This window comes from Ambystoma mexicanum, chromosome 11 (assembly GCF_040938575.1).
Source record: "Ambystoma mexicanum isolate Mex_15411 chromosome 11, UKY_AmexF1_1, whole genome shotgun sequence".
NCBI classification, from domain to species: domain Eukaryota; kingdom Metazoa; phylum Chordata; class Amphibia; order Caudata; family Ambystomatidae; genus Ambystoma; species Ambystoma mexicanum.
The window spans coordinates 875,337,098-875,359,527 of NC_090934.1; the positions used below are offsets into that span (position 1 = coordinate 875,337,098).

Genomic DNA, 22,430 nt, shown 5'->3' on the forward strand with positions numbered 1-22,430 from the left:
AGAGAGAACATCAGTGTCAGCGCTGATTATACTCTTGTATAATCATATTTGGTAAGAACATATAAAGGATACCCATTTACCTATTCTATAGTAATTTCCCCAAATGACTAATGTGGAAGGACTATGCGTAGGGTTAAATTGCACTTTGAGCATACGTGATATCATACGCGGGAGTGATGACACCACATGCGAACCTGCTTCCATAATACTAATGATATATATACAGAATATGGCGGCCATTACACACGTGGCATGCCACAGGAAACAGTGAATGCAGCGGGGTAACAATTCACCCCACCCTGTTCAGTACTAAGTTCTTATAGTCTCGTTTGGCAACTTGCAGAACGGCAGCCCATCTTTCGTCCCTTTAGAGCTCTGTCATACTGGTGAAAAAGTCAGTTTACTCAGGGCAGAAGTTCACCAAAATGCCAGGGGTAGCGGAAGTGCCATTACACGACCCCTGACCCCAAAAGACCTCACAGGACATGATTTCACATTACTTTTGACTCACATTTCATCCCAGGATAGGAAGTGACATTGCATAGGTAAAACAATTAAGTGTTAGATTAATAATATCTAGTTTTATATGGTACAACAAACCCACAGGTACCTAAGCTCTGAAATAATAGTTAATATTATTATCCCACTGCATGGTACTCAATTTATTAACCTCAGAAAGATGAGGTGGCCCTGCCGAGATTCGAACCTGCATCGGCAGGGTGCTGCACAGATATCAGAACCCATGCTCAGCTCACTGTGCTAGCTGACCCGACACAATCTTTCCTCATCCCTCCAGCACCATTCAATTAACCCATTAATTTGTCCTCAACCATTCATTTACAAATCCTTCCCTGCTCTCATGCATGCATCAATTCTCACATCCATAATTATGCATCCATCCCTCCGTCACCCTCTGGCGTATGCCCCATCTGCGTAAGAGTGTCTGTGCCAACGCTGGTCTTCTTTTCGTGCGTTTCTTCCATACTTTTATTGTGCCTTTCGTTGTCTTTTTAGCTCCTTCTTTCCCTGTCCTTGTCTGAAAAAATATTTTTTTCTCACCAGACCCCTGCGTTTTGTGTGCCTACACACAGGGTCGGAATGGGGCATACAATTGTCTTGGGCACCAATGAAAAATAGGCCCACAGTTGCAAATGGCAATCCATGCCTTTTGTGACACTGTTTGAATAATACCCAAGGGGGAGGTTTTTGGTGGAATGTGATGCAAATTGTGCATTTTAAGGAATATGTATTCAGTAACACTCGTCAAAACTACTAGCCGCATAGTGAAGTAACTTATTAAACTGGCCCACATTGGCTGAAAAAGGGTCCCACTTTGACCAAAAAAACGGTCCCACACTAGCATTTTGCGTTTCTGGTTGGGGCATTGCCCTATAGGCCAGTATAGGCCAGTCTGAGCCTGCCTACACACCCAGTAGCCGCTGCATTGTGAGTGGGTTTGCTAGTAGAAGGTTTATTGGCATTATATCGACCCAACTTGTAGGTTCATTGGAGACACACGTGGATAATGGCCTTCTAAAAACCCTAAGCCACAGGGAAAACACAGAGGGGGCATATTGCCCTTCTGTCAATTAAAGTGTTCCACAAAAGCACTTGCTGAGTCAAGGATGGGCTTCTGTCGCATCATGCAACAGCTAATAGGCACCTGTGCATTGTAAAGAATATGTATTCGGTAACACTGGTCAAACCTACTAGCCGCAAGGTGAAGTAATTTATCAAATTGGCCAACATTGGCCAAAAAAGCTGGCCACTTTGACCCAAAAAACGGCCCCACACTAGCCTTTTGCGTTTCGGGTTGGGGCATTGTCCTGTAGGCCAGTCTGAGCCTGCCTACACACCCAGTAGCCACTGCAGCGTGATGTTCAACCAAGCTGCAGTAGTTTTAAAGTTATGTTTCCTTTCAACCTGGCAGTATCGAATGTGGCAGCACCATGAGGTGCACATCATATCGGGCCCACTCTGCACGTGCGGCTGTGAAGCCTGTAGCTATCGCGCTCTACCGAGCTAATTGCGTCTGAGATAGCAGAGCAGTTTAAGTGCTCGCCTCAGAGATGTGTGTTTCAGCCTGCAGTCCACAAGTTCAAATCCCACCAGTGCAGATTCATCTCTTCATCCTCCTGAGCAGGGCTCACAGCGAGGGTAAACCCATTTTTTTCAGTCCTCTCCCCCCACCATATCATAAACAAATAATCAGGATGAGGAGATCCAATACAGAGACACAAAAGTGCTGTGTGTGTGTGTTTATTATGTAATCACACAGGAAGTAGTTAGTGGCTCAACAATTTACTTTACATTTCTTCCGATAAGCACGAAAGATGGTTGAAACAAACGAACGGACAAAGTTAGTTATACAGTAGTAACACAAATAGGTGTCGGCCTCTGGAGTGTAGAGGTCAAAACTACATCGGGATACACGTTTCCTTACAGATTGAGGGGGTACAAGAACCCGCTGGTACAGGAAAAACACGAGCCTGAGACTCGGGTTGGTCTGAGGCGTGGTAAACAAAAAGTGCACACAACAATCTTTGAATATGACAAATACAAGGTAGTGATACAGTTGTGTCACGTAGTTCGACACAGGGTGTGACACAGGGTGTGTTTCGGCCAAAGAAAGTGGCTTAGTTGGAGCCTGTCTTTATGCTGGCCTTCGTCAGGAAAAGGCACCGGTGGCGGTGCTGTCCGTGATGTCTGTGGGTGAAACAGAACTGTTAGGATCTCGAGTGGTTGTTCATTAAGTACTAAAGGTATTTAATACAGGCCAATTGGTGCCCAGGTGATACATCACATGGTGTATCCAAAGGACAGCTTACCTACTGCTGAGGTAGCAGAGGGATGCTGTCGGGAAATCCAAAATGAATGCAGGATAACCGGTGCAATACTGGCACTGGGTGGGTCGGCTGTAGTTTCCTAGAGGCCGACTACTCTCCCCCCACCATACACCCTAACCCTTTAGCACTGAAGGACCCTTTTCTGGAACCCAGTATCAGTCGTGAATGCCAGTTGCTGAGTAGAAGGAACATTTGGCAAGTATAATGCTACAGTCTATATTTTGCACTAAGTTGCGGTTCTAAGTGATTTTCTTCCAAAATGAATTTTATTGGCATTTCAAAAATTGTGTTACAAACTATCGTTACATCTCCTCCTCAAAACCAATCCCCCCCACAGGCCCGTCTTGTCCCCCCTCCACCCTTTCCACCCCCTCATTTCCCACTCCCCCTCATGCAGCAGGTCCTTATCGAGTCCACAAAGATCAAACTGGGTCAGCCCCCTTTTTCGAGAAAGGCAGCTCCAGAGCCTACAGGCCAGCATCACTTCTGCAATTGTTAATCTACCAAATAAATCTGATTTGTGTAGGTTTCGTTCCCTCAAGACATCCCCAGCATCAAAGAGGACAAGGCACATTTCTCTCACGGCCGTTCCAACTCTAAATCCTCAGTGTCCATATTTCTCACTGTTAAGACGGGACTCGTCCAATACATGCGTGAGGTATTCCATATCATAGATCACCCTGATCTTTGCCACCCATTCCTTCTCCACCGGCATACGCAGGTTTTTCCACAGTTGGGCCAAACAACATCTGGCGGAGACCAACATAATCTGCAGCATATGCCCACACTCAACCGCCTCTTCCTCCTGTAACTACACCCCAAAGAGGAGGATCCATGGTGAGAGCTCCCCGTGGATCCCGTCAACCCTCTTAATCCATGCTAGGTCCTCTCTCCAGAATGATTGCACTCTGGGGAAACCCCACCACATGTCTATATTTGTCACCCCTCACCTGTTGGCACTTCCAGCAGCGTGGGTCATATCCTTTACGCATCTTCGCTATCCTAGCCGACGGGTAATGCCATCTATGTATCATTTTAATGCTGGGTGCCTATACTGCAGGAAGATCGTTGACCGCCCAAACCTTCTACAGATCTGTGTCCATAATGCATCCTCAGTGTCTCTCCCCAGGTCCACCCCCCCCCACCTGGTCCTGGCCGGGAGTAGGCCACTAGCCTCCGCCAACAAGATTGACTTGTATAATCCTGCAATGAGCCCCTTAGCACCCCTCTCAAAGTCTGTCAATTCCCTCCTCCGGTTTTCATCCCACCGGGCATCCGTTAGGACTCCTTTCAGCTGCAGGTATCAGAAAGCTGACAGTTGACCCATGTTCAGAACCTCCTCCAGCCTACTCAATGGGAGAAAAGTGCCTCGTTCCCAGATTTGTCCAGCACTAGTGGGCCCCCCTCGTACCAGAGTTGGAATGCTAGTGGCTCCCTTATCTCAACCCTCAGGGGCGGAGACCATGTTCAGTTCAAGGGCGATGGCCATGAGGAGAGCCACCTGTTCCCCCCTCCTCTTTTTTTCCATGTAACCCAAAGGACTTCCAGCACTGGGTGGAGCAAACCCCCTTGCGGGATACAGGTCTGGGCACCCACAGCCATTGTCCCAGTGAAACCGGGCCTAGTATTGCATTATCCATTGGCACCCACTGTTTATTGGAGAGCAGATTCAAGTGGTCCATCATGACCCAGAGCTGAGCTGCTTTATTGTACGTCTCTAGGTCTGGGAATCCCACACCCCTCGTCCTTTGGCAAGACCAAGATCCTATATGCTTTGCACCCACCCAAAGAAGTTTTAGCATAGCCATCTTCACCTCAACGAAAAAGTACAGCGGGATCATTACTGGGAGCATCTGGAATACAAATTAAAATGTGTGCAGCACCACCAGCTTGATGGCATTTAGGCGCGCCATCCAAGAGAGCCCTAATCTTGCCCATCTCTCCATGTCGTTTCTCAAGGCTGCCCACAACGGCAGGAATTTCTTGCGGAAGAGATCACCATAGTTAAGCGTAATTCCCAGGTACCACAAAGAGTCCTCCTGAACACAAAACAGCAACTTTTCAATGTATCCCACATCTGCCTCGGACAGCCCCCCACCCTGAAGGCCATCGATTTCTCTAAGTTAATTTTGAAGCCGGACAACTTCCCATATTGCACCAAGCTTTCCAACAGGGGAGTCACCGATTGCTCCGGCTCAGCAATATAAAGCACGGCATCGTCGGCTAATAGACTGATCTTGCACTCTATCGCTTTTATCCGGACCCACTTTATTCTTCCATCCTCCCTAACCGCTGCTGCCCAGGGCTCTATGACCAGTGCGTAAAGCAACAGGGAAAGAGGGCAAGCCTGTTGCGTACCTTGCTGTAGTGGAATGGCCTGCAATACACTCCTATTGACCACTACCCTAGCCGTAGGGCTGGGGTATAGGGCCGCCATCCACCCCGTCCACCTCAGACCCATCCCCATGGTCACGAGGACCTCCCCCATGAAGGACCAACTCACCCGGTCGAAGGCCTTTTTGGCATCTTGGGCCAGCAGCAAACCCCCACCCCCTTCACCACCTCGGGATTAAGAATGTGAAGCGTCTTGCGCATATTGTCAGCCCACTGTCTGCGCATCACAAAACCCGCCTGTTCTGGGTGAATCAGTCGTGGGAGGCAGGACTCCAAATGCGACACAATGATTCGACATTCAGCAGAGATATCAGTCTATACGAGGCACAGCTGGTCAGATCCTTCCCCGGCTTCGGGATGACAGTTATCAAAGCTCAAAGGAACGCCAGTGGCATTGTACCTGCCCCTACAACTGAGTTAAACAGCTTTGCCATCAGTGTAGCAAGTAAGGATTGACACTGCTTGTAAAAGTCCGCTTTGAACCCGTCCTCTCCTGTGGTCTTCCCAGCCTTTAGTCTCTGGATCACCTGAAGCACCTCTTCCCGCGTCACATCCCCCTCCAGGACCTCCCTCTCCGCACCCGTCAGCTTGGGTAGCCGGCGGTCAGAGAGATACCCCTTGAACTCATCCCGCGGAGGCTCCACCAGTCTGGCATAGAGCTTTTGATAGTACTTTGTGAACCGAGAAGAAATGTCATCCCCTCTAGTCCCCATACTCCCATCTGCACCCTTTATTCTGTCTATTCTCCTTTCCACCCAACACCCCCTCACTCTGTTTGGCAGAAGCGTTCCCACCTTGTACCCCCTTTCACAGTACCTTTGCTTCATGAAACTCATCTTCTCTACCACCTCCCCTATCAATGCTGTGTGGAGTTCCTGTCTCTTATCCCTCATTTCACCCAGGAATGCTCCCTTGTTGGCCCCCTTATGGAGGAGTTGCAAGGTCAGCACTTTCAGTCCCCCCCCCCCCGGAGCTGGCCTCAATCAGCCCTCTCTCCCTTTTCTTTCATGCACCTTCAGCTACGAGGAGGCCCTGGAACATGGCCTTAACGGCTTCCCAGACCATGTTCATATATATCTCCCCATTGTCGTTAACTTCAAAATACGCCTGCACCTCCTTACCAAGAAAGTCCTGGAAGACCCCGTCCCTCCGCAAGGTGTTGTTACACCTCCAGCGGAATTGCCGCCTGGGGCTTCTTATCTTCTATTCTGCCACCATCAACTTGTGATCGGACCAGGAAATTGCCTCGACCGTAGGTGCCCCTTCCTCAGCCTTCCTGTCAAGCGGAACCAGCAGCAAGTCTATCCTTGCATAGGTCTGGTGTGTGGGCGAAAAAAAACATATAGCCCCCGGTCTCAGGAAGTGTCCCTACCACACGTCAACACAGTAATGGTCCTGCAGGAGGTACTTGAAGGCAGTGTTCTCTGGGCCCGCCCTTTTGGGACCTCTGCCCTTAGCCGACGATCAGTCTAGCACCGGATACAACACCAGATTGAAATTCCACCCCCCAGTACCATGGCCCCCTCTGCCCAGTCCTCCAACAACTGAAATACCTGGCGCAGGAACCCCAACTGTCCCACGTTAGGAGCACATAAGGTAGCCAGGGTAACTTTCGTTTCCCCATAGAATCCCTTTATCCCTAGAAATCCCCACTTGACCTTTATCTCTGTCATCATGAAAGTCGTTCCCAGTATGATACCCACTCCTTCCTTCTTGCAATCCCTGTGTGAAGGCCAAAAATTCCTATTGATTTCCTTCCCTCGTTTAGCCGATTCGGCTCCCTGTTTATGGTGAGTCTCTTGCCAAAAGAGGATCACCAAGCGCTGTTTACAAAACATATTGCTTGTGAGAGACCTCTTGTTTTGGGAGTTTAGTCCTTTCACGATTAACGTGGCTATGCGCACCTCAGCCATAACCTTTCCTTACCATTCGCTGGTCACTCTTAACATCACTCAAGAGGTACCCCCTCATTGCCCTCCCTAAGACCCACTTGCATTCTCCTATGGCCTTGCTCCATCTGTGGGCCATAAATCCCTCGCCTCTACTGTGTCCCTTCCTCTCCTTCCAAAGTGGCACCATTCCTTTGGGATTCCACAAGACTCTCTGTGGCTCCCATAATATCTTCTTCCGACACCAGGTGAAATCTTTCGCCTTCCCATTCAAATATTAGTGCAAAGGGGTATCCCCACCTATATCGAACTCCTTTCTCCTGTAGCCACTTCATGAGAGGGGCAACCATTTTCCGTCTTAGGAGGGTCTGGGTCGATAGGTCCTGAATTCTGGAGTCCTCATATTTGATAGTTCCCATGCACCTGGCCTTCTCAAGGATGTCCGCTTTGTCACGGTAGTGATGTAGTTTTGCCGGCACCGACCGGGGTCCTCTGCTCCCTCCTCCCGCCTGATGCACTCTATCCAAGGTCACATGCATTCCCTCTTTCAACCCCAGGACCATCCCAATGATTTCCTGGATTTTCTTTTCAAGTCCAGGCGGGGACTCTCCCTCCCTTTCTTTGAGGCCAAAGAACCGGAGATTATTTCGCCTCTCTCTATTTTTGATGTCGTCCATTTTGAGGCCCAACTCCATCTCTCTTCTCTCAATGTACAGAATCCGGACCTCGATCGGTGCTTTGAGTACACCCGCGGAAGCCTGATTCTCCTCCACCCTGTCGAGCCTTTACTCGAGTGTGACCACTTTCAAAGAAAGGTCTGCCACTTTGGCTCCGATATCAGTTCTCATCCCGCAGATCTCTTCCAGGATCATCTGGATATCACTCTTGATAGTCCCTATCTCTGCAGAGCTGGGGTGGGGCCCAGCAGCCTCCTTCTCCCTCTCCATTTCTCCTCCGACATGGCTGTTGTGCTGGTACTGGGAAATCTTCTCTCTCCAACTCATTTACCAAGCATACCCCTGTATCCTGACATCCCCTCACTGTCACACAGTCCGCTCTCCCAAGGATGTCCTTGCAGTTCACAACTTGTCCATTTGACGGGGGCTCACCACTGTCTCATTCCAGTTTCTGCTGCTCTTCAGCACCCCAACCTTCCTTGTCCATCTCCACCAGTTTGCCAGTCTTGGTCCCTGCACACACCACATTCTCACGAGGCCTTTCTGTGGCCTCTGCGGCCTCTCCCTCCCTGCTGCAGGGTTTCTTCCACTTTTCTTGCCCCCCGGTCCTCCTCACCTTTAGTTCTTCATAGTAGGGCACGAGGCACGGGATACCACACCCCTAGGGCCTCCGCTGGTGTGCTGGCCCACTTGGGTGTGCTTTGATCGGCGCGATGCGGCAGGGGCGCACTCCGGGGAGCCTTCGGGTCCAGACTCTGCCGGGTATCCTGCAATGTGCTCTTCACTTCCTCCTGCTGTTGTAGAACCGAGGAACAACTGTAGAGTGCCTTCACTGCCCTCACCCGCTCTGTGGCTCCTTTCCTCTACTCTGCCCCAGAGCATTTCTTGCCTCACCTCCTCTGCAGGTCAGGTCCGCCAGTGCCAGATCGCCGGCTGGTCCTGTTGTGTGCTCCGGGTGAGGTGGTGACCCGATTGGCCCAGCCGCTTCTCCTCTGCAGGGTCCCGGTGGGGTCCATCCCCTATGCACTCCCAGCTGGGAGCAGCCTCCCCCTCTTTCATAGCCCACACTGGGCCACATATATGGTGTCTGTGGGGGTGCTATCAACTGCTCTGTACTCCTCTGACGTGGCAGCATCGTTGTTCTACAACGTGATGGTTCGGCGTGCCAACACGGGTTGTGCCTTTTTACCTCCCAGTTATCCCTTGCCATAGTGGGCTCCCAGACTCTCCAATAATGCTCTGAAGTATCACAACTTGACCAAACATTGCTACAGCAACTTTTGCTCACTTCCCTGTTTCGCCATTGGTCTTCCCTCACCTCCACTGTCAACAGAACACAACGACGTGCACGTGCAACATCACGCCATACTCTTCCTCCTCCTCATTGCCTTGGAAAGGCTGGCGAGCATTTGTCCCATATTCACCCTTCTGTTCGATCAGCACACTCAAATGGAAAGGGATGATTGCAGTTAAATTACATGGGGGGTCTGAAACAGTTGATATGGGAGTGAGTTTGTAGTTGAAGGTTTATTGGCATTATATCGACCCAACTTAGGTACGTTCATTGGCGACCCTTTTGAACAATGGCCTTCTAAAAACCCTAAGTGACGGGGAAAACAAAGAGGGAGCATTTTGCCCTTGTGTCAATTAAAGTGTTCCAAAAGGCACTTTCTGAGTCAAGGAAGGGCTTGTGTCGCATTATGCCACAGCTAATGGGCACCTGTCTGGGTTTTAGGTACCATCCCAGCAGAATGAACCTGTATCGCAGGGGAAGAAGTTCATTGGAAGTTGCCAACAGGAAACTAGACTGAGCAGGTCAAAAGAACCATAAACAAACCAACCACATTGCTCCATCTCACCACGTACTATGAATGCTCTTGTTTCAGTCTAAAACTACAAAGCGCTAGAACTCTCTTACATAATGGATCCACAAACTCCCCTAGAGGAATACTTTACTTTCCAGAACCCCCCATATTTATTTATTTTTTGCATTTGTAGAGCACAACATTCACCGACGAGGTGACATCTTTGCACTGGTGATCCAGATGACCAGGACAGTGTGTAGTGGAGCCATTTTTGCTATTAGAGACACGTTGATAGGGCTCCAAAGGAAGAGAGGTCATGATCAAAAGTGTTATTGATCCATAGGGGAAGGAAGTTCCTGTGTCTTGCAGCAAGTGCAAAGAGCAAGAGATGGCCTGTGTGGGATCTCTTCAAAGCATGCGTGTTGAGAAGGGATCAGGATGCGGATCGAACGTTACAGGGGGGAGCATATTGAAATTTAGATGAGGATTGGAGCCGGGGCAGGGATCCAATCTTGTACAAAGCATGATGAGCAATGGAAACGAATTTGAAGATAATAGGCTTTGGGACAGGCAGCCAACAAGCTGGAATCTAGAGCAGGAGTCATTTGATCTTCTCTCTTGAGGGGAAGTAGGAGACAAGCAGTGGCGTTCTGGACTCTTTGAAGTTTGCAGAGTAGAGTGGCGGGAAGAGCGATGCAAGCACTGTTTCCATAATTCAGCCCGGATGAGATCAGGTAATTGGCCCCCTCGCTGTGTGGGGACAAATCATTTATGAAAAGTCATTCTTGAAGGAACAGAGAGGAAATAAATAGCAGCTAATGTGTTTGGAGGGACAGTGAGTGATCAGTATCAAGACAGAACATAGATTTCTGATAGCTTTGAAGGTCGAGGGAACAGGCCAAGTGCCAGATGGAGGAGGCTAGAGTGGAGCGACATGGATTGCAATAATGACCTCAGTTGTGTCACCATTTGCTTTTAATGAGTTGTCATGCCGTGTGTGATGTTTGTCAGCCCTGCATCAGCGGGTGCTGTTGGCTATGGCAACAGGGGATGTGTCGAGTCTCAAAAGAGTCTTAGGGCCTCATTACACGGACGGCGGTGGACCAAGGTGCTGTTAGCACCTTGGTCCATGCCGGTAAAATACTGGCACCGCCTTGGAGGAAAGGGGAATTACCGCCCTATTCCAAGGTTGGTGGGGTGGTAATTCCCCCTTCCCCCATTGCCCTTCCCCATTCCCATTTTTGCCCCATAGGGCATAATGGGAATGGGGAAGGTGCTAATTACGGCACCGCAAATTGCGGTACCGTAATTAGCTCCCTGGTCCCTTGGCGGGTTGGTTTTTAACGCCTGCAAAAAGCAGGCGTTAAAGTCTCCAACCCGCAAAGGGACCTCGTAGTAAGGCGATAAGGGTTAATGGTCACCGGTACCATTAACGGTGACCGTTAACCCTTACCGTCGTCCATGTAATGAGGCCCTAAGTGTTATCAGCATAGAAATAAAATGTAAGGGCAAAGTTGAGCAAGGGGAGATCAGTGAACTTTGTGGAAGGAAGAGGACCAATCCTGGGGGACCTGATGTCTGAGGTTTTAAGGTTCACGTTGATGGAACTGCGGAGAGATGACTTGGCTTCTGTCAAAGAGAAAGGAAGTTGTCCTGGATAGAACAGATGCTTGATTAAAAGTGTTTGGAGAGCTTTCTCACTTTAAGACCACTATGGTGGTGATGTGCGGAGTGTAAAAGACTCTTAACATTACATGAAACAAGCCGGGATGGCAGATAAAGTGTTCTGCAGACTGATGAGATCACTGAGAAATGTCAAGACTTAGGGGCGTTACATATACTTGAGAAGTGGGCTTCGCTTTTCCCTTCCTACTATTTTTGGCATTTTGAGGTGTGAGAGTTTTGTAGTTTTGGGAGCAGGGCTGTAGGATTGAGGCCAATTTTGTGTAGGGGACGAAAGGTCCGAGACACTTACAGGAAACATCAGCCAACCCACCCAGTGACACTCAGTTACCACAGGCAATTTCTCACAGCATGGATGCCAGGGGAACACACACACTAACCAGCAGGTACATTTGATCAGCTACCTTACTCTTACCAAGTCTACACCGGCACACATTAGATAAAGCGATAAGGATGGCACACACCAGTCCGAGCATACCTCTGGCACTCACACACATATGATGCCACCCAGGTTACACTACAGCCACATAGTCTAGCACCCTCTCTTTTAGTACCTGGCTCGCAATACTCGTGGATAAGCTTATAGCGTTACAAAGGCTGCCTCAGAGGCAGATGTGCCGTACACACCTTACAATAATACAGAAGGTTTAAATGCAAGGTGTGCCACACTCAATCCATGCCTTCTTTGGCACGTCACTGCCAGACTGAGCCGAGTTGCATCACCCCTTGCAGTCTGAAGATTGTGTGCATTTGCGTAGGAAAACACCCTCCTGCTACACCTTCAGGCCCACTAAGGAGGGGGGGGGCTTCATTCGATAGGAGGTCAGCAGCAACTGTGAACATTGGATTCCTAGTGCCATGAAGCTCCGAGACCGAACATGGGAGCTGCGAGTCCACCCTGTAGTTCCCGAGGACAGAGGAAGCCAACCGGATCCATGGAGAGGATCTTCCTGGGAGACAGAGGCGGAGGAAGTGGCTTAAAGTCTAAGATCCCCATCCTCTAGCTCACTTCCCTATGGCAGAAGGTGGTTTCTGTTGATGTAATACTTCTGGGTAAGGTCACTGATGTCCTAGGTGAGTGCATGAAACGTGTAGATACAATGCTTTAACCCTTCCTCTCACTGCCAATGTCTGAACCACTCAGATTTGCTCCAGGACACCTAAAACCCATGACTGCAAACTCTAAAAGAGCTGCACTGAATTCAAGTTATGCTGGGCTATGATGGCATTTCTTAGAGATGTGAGCTTTGTGAATCCCCACACTAGATATGGTGTACCTCTTGGTCCCAGAGAGGAGTGTGTTTTTCCACCTGTCGCAATGAAAGTACTCACAATAAGTAACCCCAGAAGGTCGGGTGACTGATGAACCCACCCTGTCCACTGACCAGAAGAACCTTCTGAGCACGGACCAGGCTTCCTAGTATCATGACTCAGCCTACAGGGACAAGGGGTGGAGAGGGCTTGCTCTTTCTCCTGCAGCCCCTTTGTGCCCCAGTCATCTGGTCACCCCCACCTCCTACTGAGACTCTATAAAGGCGTGAACTCGCATCAGTCCGCAAAGGTGCTCAGTACTACACAATTGCTTGACTCCAGACTGTACATCTTTTTATTTTTTTTTTATTTTATTTTATTTAGTTCGTTACGAACTTTTAAAAATAAATACATTTTTTAGAATATGTTTCAAATTCATACCTTCAACTTAGATTGACAATAGTAAAAGAAAAAGGAGGAAGAAAATACGAGAAAAGGAGAAAGAAAGGAAACGAAAAGAAAGATAAAACTACAGAGCAGAGCAGAGGAGAACCATAACAACGTTAAAACCATAACAGAGGATGAGCAGAAACAACTTATTAAAAACAACACACATGTGGGGTAAGTCTATTGACCATATTATGTCCTGTACGTCTAATATTAATATTAAGTTGGTGACTCAATTATTCAAGTGTCTCTAGAGAGATAGATAGACTGTATTCTTTCTAGTTGTTTTAGTATCTATATGTGCTACGTGACAGGTGACTGTAGCATCTGCAGTTCCAATATCTCTAGAAATAATGTTAGAGGAATGACAAGTTTAAAGTCCGAGCCTATGGAGAGCACATTCCACCAATCTTCACCATCTAAGGTCGGCCTCTTGTGAATTTCAGAACCCAGAAAAGCCGTTCTTAGACCTCTTAGATCTTCACAAAAGAGGACTAGATGTTTCAGCGTTTCTTTCTTTTTTTTACAGAATCTGCAATCCTCGGCAGCGTCTTTAATTTCACTTTGTATCTTTAAAATTGGTTTAGTTTTGTACAAGTTCATCCGAAATTTAAGGTAGTAAGATCTTCTTTTACGGCATGGAAATAGTTGGAGGTATTTTGGCAAGGTGTTATAAGCCCTTTCTTCCGTTGCATTTTCATTCATGCATCTGTGTGTTGCTCTTTTATCCTGATTTTCACACCAATCTTGCTCCCACAGTTTTTTTTTAACGACATCCGGGTTCTTTAGAAGTGTATCTTGGTCGGTTTGTAGCTTAGAAAGGATGTTCTTTCCAGATTGTTTCCACATTTGGAGAACGGATGCTTTAGATGACCCATCGTCACTTCGGAGGATTCTATATTGTGGTAGGTCATCTGCTCCCAGGACCTTCCTATAGATTGACAGCATGTTCCACGTTACCTTTGCATTGATTGAGGTTAATCCAAGTTCGTAACGAATGCAAGCTGTTGGAGTCCCCCTTGGCAATGATAGTACCTTTCCCCAGAAGAAATTCTCACACCAGGACCAAGTCTCAGCTGGACATCCAAACATAGCTTCAACACCAAAGATCAAGGCCGGAATGACCTTTAGGTTGTAGAATGCGATGACCGGCTTCAAGGTGAATTTCCCGTACTTTTTATTAAGTACGACTCCTTGAGCTGTTAATGAGTTACATTTCCGCCGAATTTTCTTGATCATATTTGTATCTTGTATGCTGGAATTTATGGTTACACCGAGATATTGGATTTCCTTTACAAGTAATATCGGTTGAGTCTCCAATTTCCAGTTGAAAATTCTTTTGTTGGTTGCTCCAAGTAAATTTTGCAATATCAGTACCTCGGATTTAGTTGGATTTATCACGAGACCATTTGCATCAGTATATTCTTTAAGAGCTAGTAATTTCCTCTGTAATCCAATCGGAGTAAGGTCCATAAGCACAATGTCATCAGCGTATAGAATGTAATCAATTTTTATATTATTCAATTTTGGTGCAAAGGATCTAGTTGTTTCAAACGCCTTTCCAATATCTGAGATGAAGGCGTTGAACAGGGTTGCACCAAGAGGACATCCCTGTTTTACTCCTCGCGATGTTTTAATTTGATCAGTTAGTGATCCTTGTGCATCTAGCCTAACTGTAATAGTAGTGTCAGTATATAGTTGTTTGATCGCCGCAAGCAAGCTCCAGGGACAACCCCATTTGCTAAGTTTGGACCATGATAGCTCTCGATCAATTCCGTCAAAGGCATGTGCTAGGTCCACAAAGGCCATATAAACTTTTGATTTTGTTTGAATCGCCTCCATTTTTAATAAATTGATGATCATAATATTCAACCCGCAGCCAACTCCTTTAGAGAAGCCAGTTTGGCGAGGGTCGGCTAGATCTGCAACCTTTATCCACTGGGTCAATTTTGCTAGTAGTTGGGTTGCAAAGATCTTTCCAACAACGTCCATAAGGGCGATAGGTCTGTAATTTTTTGGATCTGTTCGCGATCCCTTCTTAAAAATGGGAACAATAATGGCTCGTTTCCACGATGTAGGAATTCTTTTTTCTTCAATAATGTTTTTAAATAATATAAAACAGAACTCAGCCCATGCATCAGGATATAATTTCAACGAATAATTTGTGAGGCCATCTGGGCCAGGGGCTCTGGATGAACTTAGCCGTTTGATGTTATCGAGAATGTCTTCCTTCTCAATTGTGAGCGTCCATGCTTCCGATTGCTTTGGATCTGCATAGTGGCTATCCATATTCTTGGTGAATAGGTTTGTAAAGTGTTCAAACCATGTCGCTTCGTCACCATATTGGTCTGAATAGCTTGTTGAGGAGTGGCCAGATTGTTTATCACATCCCAGGACGTCCGTCCATTTTTACTACCGAGTATTAGGAGCATTTTTTCTGCGCCATTCTGTAGCATCGTGTTCTTATGTGTTCGTAGCCAATTTTTATATGTTTTATGCAACTCTTTTTTATCGTGGAGATAGTTCACGTCACAATATATTTGCAGCCTCCTAATTTTTTGCCTCAATTCACGTTTTTTTGCCACTACCTCTTGATCATAAACATGTAGCCTCTTAAAGTTATTTATTCTACCGTTACCAGGAGTTTCAATGAAGGCCTGTAGTAAGGTTAGATATTCAATTTGATCCAGATTTGTTGTTGGATCCCTTGTTAATGTTCTTGTCATTGAGGTAATCTGATGTTCTTTTATTTTTAGCCGATTTCTGCCTGGAGTACTAGTGACATCTTGACACCATGTTTCTTGTGCATTCTTTTTGATGCATCGAAGTGTAATTCTTACCAGGTCGTGATCACTATTTTGCATATTGATTACCTTCAATGATTCAGTGTCAGTGATTAGATTTTTTGAGACATAGAAGTAATCGAGGATTGATTCCGAATTGGCATTTCTCCATGTCGCCTTAGGAGGTATGTCGTCTTTCGTGCAGCCGTTTAGCATTATCATACCTCTTACTTCCATCTCCTCTTCCCATGCTTGGATTAGACTGATTTTTTTTTGTTGAGGTCTCATCAATGGCATAGTTGTTTGTCTTTGCGATTTCGGAATTTTGAGGAGTTCTATGTTGAGATCACCACAGAGTATAATTCTAGCATTAACTTCCTTTGACATAATAGAATCTACCAGGTCCCCTATTGCATCAAGATACTCCCATTCATCAGAGGCTTCGTGTTGCCAATATAGGTTTATTATGTGGAAAGATTTGTTGGTCGTAGGGTTCCAGTTTGTAGTAACGTTCACATGTTGAATATAAGGGGTCACATTTAAGCTCGTCAGTATACGGAGACCTAAATTCTGTTTTACAAGTGTTAAGAGCCCTGCCATAGGTCTTCCTTTTGGCTGTCTAATTGCTGGATTCCAGGCGATTTCATAACCTCCCACAGCTGGTTCATTCAGAAGCCATGTTTCTTGCAGGCAGATAATATGTAGGGGTTTGAGACACCCCAAACTATTGTTAAACAGGTGCGTGAAACCTCTTGTGTTCCATACGCCAACCTGTAAGGACGAAGGTGTGATTTCTTGCTGGCGTTATTGGTGCTCTTTGGAATTTAAGGACTTGGCTACCCAGTTCCAACAGGTTTCATCCACGTTACGCTCGGGTTTGTTGACATTCGAACTTTGTAAGTAATTTTCATTCTCAGAACAGTCAAATGTGATTTTAATTTTTTTAGATTGATTAGGGATCCCGTCCTCTCGGGACACGTTTGGTTTTTCTTCGAGTTCCCTTGCGTTTAAGTATTTTTTCAAGATTTGAGGAGATTTGGTGAGTCTTTGGTCTTTCAGTTCTACAGATTTTTTAATAGTTTCCGATTTGGTGATTTTTGTTTCAGAAGAAGGAAACTCCCCCCACGGCTCTAGTATCGCAAAGCCCAGATCATCAAGGTCCAATGAGTGTTCAACGATTGCATCTCTAATTGCACGAGAATAAATGTGCAGTAGTACACGGTCAGTAATGTCTTCGTGAATGAATTCGACCGTTTTGATGTCATTAGATGTTACTACTCAAAGTCGAGGAAGATGATTCAAGAGTTGAAGCACATTATGTCTGTTTAGAATCAGGCCATCATTCGATGAGAACTTTCTCTCCAAGAGTATGCAGAAGTTAGATGTTATATCTTGCTTTTTTTTCATCAACGGTTTTTGTTTATTGAACGATACTCTTTTATCATGTCTCCAGGAGTCATGTGGCTCTTCGTGACGGGTATGATCCCGTTCCTTCCTTGATAGTATCGATTTTATACTCACTTCTTTTTCAGGGCATAATTCTCTCGTAATTGTTTTTATGTTTTGTTGTTTGTTCTGAACATGGACCAAATTCTCAATGAGATCTAGGTTTCCTGGGGCCCATCTTTCGTCTAAGGTCATACGCCTTTTTGTTATGTATGTTATGTCATCGGAAGTCTGAAACTGAAATGCGCATTTTTCTTTTTTTTCTGGTGACTCTTCTATTATGCATATTCGTGCTGATTTTATTTTATCCGGAGGACTACTTTGATCTTTATCACTGATAGGTGACCCTATCAACAGATTCTCATCACTTGCACTTTCTTGATTAAGTATCAGGTCATCATCAGTTGATTCATAGGTTGAAAGGTTGACAAGTTCTTCTGTCATTCGTTTGACCTCCTCATCGTCACATTCGAGTGCCAAAACTTGTCTTTCCTCGATCTTCTCTGCTCCTCTTGGTTGAGTTGGCTGAGTTCTCTGCTCCAGGATTTGTATTTGTATTTATTTTATTTATAAAGCGCAGCCAGGCCCAGGGGCATACGGGCGCATAGGTTAGATCTGGTTACAGTTGCAATTGAAAGCAGTCAATAAGGGTTACATTACATTGCAGTTACAGGTGGGTACAAACTTAGTCATGCAAATGCATATATACATAGTCTAGTATAAGAACATTAATTACAAAAGTGTGCCAGTGACAGTCGATCATGCTGGGATCAGGCGGTTAGGGTGTCATAGAGTCCATGTTGTGAAGCCAACACTTCGTGTTATGTTTAAATAGGTTAAATGAAGGTTCTGCACGCAAAAGCGCAGGTATTGTGTTCCATAATTTGGAGGCTTGTACAGGGAAGCTAGCACCACCCGAGTTATGAAGTTTAAATCTCGGTATGGACATAGTGTTAGCTTGTGCTGCTCTAAGTGGTCTTGAAGAAGTGTGAGGTGTAAGTTGGTTGGTGAGGTAGGCTGGTGCAAGGTTGGCCCTGGCTTTATGTGTAAGGGCCAGAGTTTTAAGGGATATTCTGTGCTTGACTGGAAGCCAACGTAGTTTGCGTCTGGTCTCCGAGATGTGCATCTTTTTGGGGATGTTGAGGGCAGCTCTGATGGCATTATTTTGAATTACTTGCAGTTTGTTGATATTTTTGTGGCTAGTGCCTAAGTAAAGGGCATTACAATAGTCTATGTTGGATAGGACTAATGCTCTAGCAAGAGTAATGCAATTGGGTGAGGAGATGAACGGCCTACATGCAGTGATCAGCTTGCAGGTGTAAGCGGCTGATGATGCTACTGCATTAGTTTGTTTGGAGAAGCATAAGGTGGCATCGATGTAAACCCCAAGGGTTTTGGTGTTATTTGACACGGGGATGAGATTGCCATCTATGGTGAAGGATTTAAATGCGGGATTGAGATTTTTGAGTTTGGCGTGAGTGCCAAGGATGATCAACTCGGTTTTTTCGGATCTTATTCATTGATGGTAATTTATTTGAATCAGTTTGAATTGTCACATTCAAAGATTTAATATTTCTTAGGAAATTGTTTACATTTTTATTATTTGCTTTCCTTTTATTTGGCATGTTTTTTGATTTCTTGGTCTGCTTTATAGTAGTTGTTTTGGGTGCACCTTCGTTAAGTGAGCTTACTCTTCTAGTTTTATCAAAAATGGCAAAAGTTTCATTTTTCTCGGTGTGTTCTTGTGTTTGTTGTTGATTACTGTTAACATCAGGGGCAGTCGTTCCTATTTGAGGCTCGGGACCTACGACGGCGCCAAACCCAATCGTGTCCATCGGTTCCTCGATCACTTCAAGATCAATAGCGTTCAGCTCTGATGTCACCGCTATTGGGTTTACGAGAATATTATCCGTGTTGTTTGCAGCCTTGACACATAAAGACTCAGTGTTAACTGTTGTTGCTAGGATTGAATCAATTTCGTGGGCTTTTTCCACTCTTGAATTCATTTGTGTTTCATGATTTCGTGGGCACTGGATAGTATTTCTTTTTTCCACGTTACATAAAGTGACTCCATCCACAACACGCAGCACACAATTTTCTTTATTTGTCGTTTGTTGATTTTTTAAAATCAATATTGCTTCCCTTGCCAGTTCAGCTAAGAGGCGTTTGTCATCAGCACTATTTTTTAATTGCTCTTTTATTTGCTCAACAAAGGCAACGTTGTTACTGGTGTTATTTAGTATTTGGTTTTTCATTAGTTTCTGCTCCAAATCCATGTTTATTAATTTTACATTTACAGATCCCAGGAGCGAGATTTGATCTTTCAGACTTTCACTCAGATGCTCATAGAGTTTTATTAATGGAGCAACTGTGATTGTTAGTGCAGAGATGATATTAGGTCTCAACTGATTTATTACTTGTTCGACCAAATCAAAGCAATCAGTTTGAAGATTACTTCTTACGTTTGAGCTCTTTGGTCTATTTTTATTATAATTTGGAAAGCGCCGTTTGTAAGGGCCTTTTGTTGGGCTTTTATACTCTAAGTCGGAAGAGGAATCATCACTTGAGTCAATTGAGTCAGATGGTGTGGAAATCGATTTCAAGTTTCCTTGGGTTCTGTGCTGCATGACTCTACTGTGTGTGGAGCATTGTTTCCTTTGTGTGCAATCATCTACTTTTAATCGCTTCTGAGAGCAGGGAATGGGTGCTGCGCTTGACGTTACTCTTCGCCTTTTATTGGGGCGATAGATATTTTGTTGCAAGCTTCGGGGCACTGCGCTTATGTCTTCTAGATTATCACAGCTTACAATGCCACTGTCTTTCTGACATACAGAGTTTTTTATTTTTTCGGTGTGATCGTTTATTTGTTTTTCAATCATCATAGATGGTGAAGAAGTCATCTTCGCGTTTAGAGTTTTGAGGTCTTTGAGTAGCTTGTCTGCCAGGAATAGTGAATTTCGCCTTTCTTGTCGAATTTCTCCTTGGGGGTTTTGATCTGGATCCACAAACTCTTGGGACGGATGATCGGGTTCCGCTGTAAGGAAATCAAGCGCAGGATTCCAGCTATTGGGTGTAGGGTTCTCAGTTTGAGAGATCCTCGGTGAGCCCATTAAGCCATCGTTTTTGGAACAAGGATCAGAAACACCAGTAGCTTGATTTGGGTTCGCTGGACTTGGGCTATTATCTCGCAGTGATAGGTTAGCCTTTTTGTTTATTTCTGGATTATTTATTTTCTGGGCTTCGTTGCCTTTCTGAATGACTCTCCAGGCTAGCACTCTGAGTGAAGGAGGGGGAGCTGTGAGTGGCTTGGATAGCAGCTTGTATAAGTCATTAATATCATTACTGGCAATCACCCGGTCCAGTTCGACAGATGGAGCGAGATATGTACACAAAGTCGTTTGCGCAGTGATTGCAGTATTTACGTTCCATACGTGCTCGTAGTGGGTGTCGTCTAAATTGTCGGTCAGGGAGTTCAGGGCCTTACCAGGGTGTTGCGTTAGGCTCTCTGCACCCTCAGCTTTCCCGACAGACGACAGCGTCAAGCTGTTTCGTAGCTCCTCAGGTGCACACGCACATCGGCACTTGCCGGAATCAACAAGTTTTCCCCAGGACTGCCCACGACAGCTCGCAGACAATGGTACTAAAGCCGTAGCAGCGGGCAGAGCAAGCGCAGGACCGGCTGGCTCGGAGACTACAACTCGTACAGGGGACACGGACAAGGGTACGGTAAGAAAAGGGGGGGAAGGTCGGGGTGCTTTATTATTCGCAATAGGAGAGTGCAAAACGGACAAGTGACATCCTCTGCCAGATCCAAACTTAATGTCATCTTGCCACTTCGAGGAGCCAGCTTGTCGTTGGGATATCGGATCGCTATCACATCCGCGGGCAATTTGAATGTTAGTGTTAATCAAGTTTTCAAAAATAGGAGCTTCCCCATCCCCTCCTTCAGCATATTCACGTACCGTTTGGTCGATGGAGTCTCTGGAATCTATCGCTTCGTCGAGCAGATCCGTTGCTGCAGATAATGTTGCATGACTGAATATGTGGCAGTCTGATTGAGCGGGGGCAGAATGAAGCCTCCGTAGCCGTGCTCTGGAAACGGGTGTCCGCAGATTAATGCAGGGTGTGTGTTTCAGGTCCATTTCTGCGAAGATCCGGGGGTACACCGGACTCTCACCGAACTCTCCCGAACACTCCCAAACACTCCGCGACGCTCCGCGTAAAAGTGATGTTTTTATCACAGAGCTCCTCCTTCCACAGATAGAGGTAGTAGAGTTACTGCAGCACAATCCAGCAGAGGGTCAGCCACATAGAACACTCCCAAACACTCCGCTGTAACCATTCTGACCAGCCTTACCTGTCTAGTGGCCTGGCCTTAGAGGGATACTTAAAGAGACACTCTCTTCCCAAAGGTATTAGTGACTTTAATGAAGAGCTCAGAATTCTGTTGATTGAATTGTTCTGGAAATATACGCCTGTTAAAATCCTCATTTCTTTAAAGCTATCAGACCGCCTCGTCGGAGCATTTTCATGTGTGAATTCTGCATCTTTACTCATAAAGGAGGAGATCGCAAGTCCTTTTGTTGTATTCGCCCTGCACAGTGGATCGACTACAGTAATGCAATGTGGGCGAGCCTAACTCCCCACGACATTCTTTAAGCAGGCTAGAATAAATGTAGCTGCTCCTTCACAGCCTGCCCAACAGCCATCATTGTCACTTATAAGTGTATTTCGTGTCAATCCTTCATTCCCCGCTCCCTGGAAGCATCCATCTACTTAGCACAGCCCTGAAGAAGAGTGGTTGCTCGAAACACGCGTCGGCTAGGCACACATGTTTGACTAGTTAATCTAGCTTAAAATGTGCCATTTCTCTTTTTAATTATTAGGACAAATCATTCATTAATTGATACCTTGGACAGCATTTGTCAATTTGTGTATCATCCACTCCCATTATTTATTGAAATTGTTTCTTAGTGCATTTGACTATTGTGTTCTCTAGACACATATAAAAACAATTCGTACTACTTCAGAATCTAAGTCATTATTGCGATATATGTGTGAGGTGCTAGGTGTGACAGTCTTCTTGCACCACCTTTTCCACTTTAAATCTTTGCCTATACTGAGGTTATAAGCTGTTGAGCTCGGCCCCTGCTACCATGGTAAGGCATTGGATAGCTCAAAGAGAATATTGCCTGTCCATTCTTGACCT

General features: G+C 45.9%; 1 protein-coding gene across 3 annotated transcripts in view; it reads right to left on the minus strand.

The window, feature by feature from the left end:
* TSPAN32 (tetraspanin 32) overlaps positions 1–22,430 on the minus strand; it is an 882,228-nt gene that overhangs the window by 698,827 nt on the left and 160,971 nt on the right. The gene's annotated exons all lie outside the window — the stretch shown is intronic.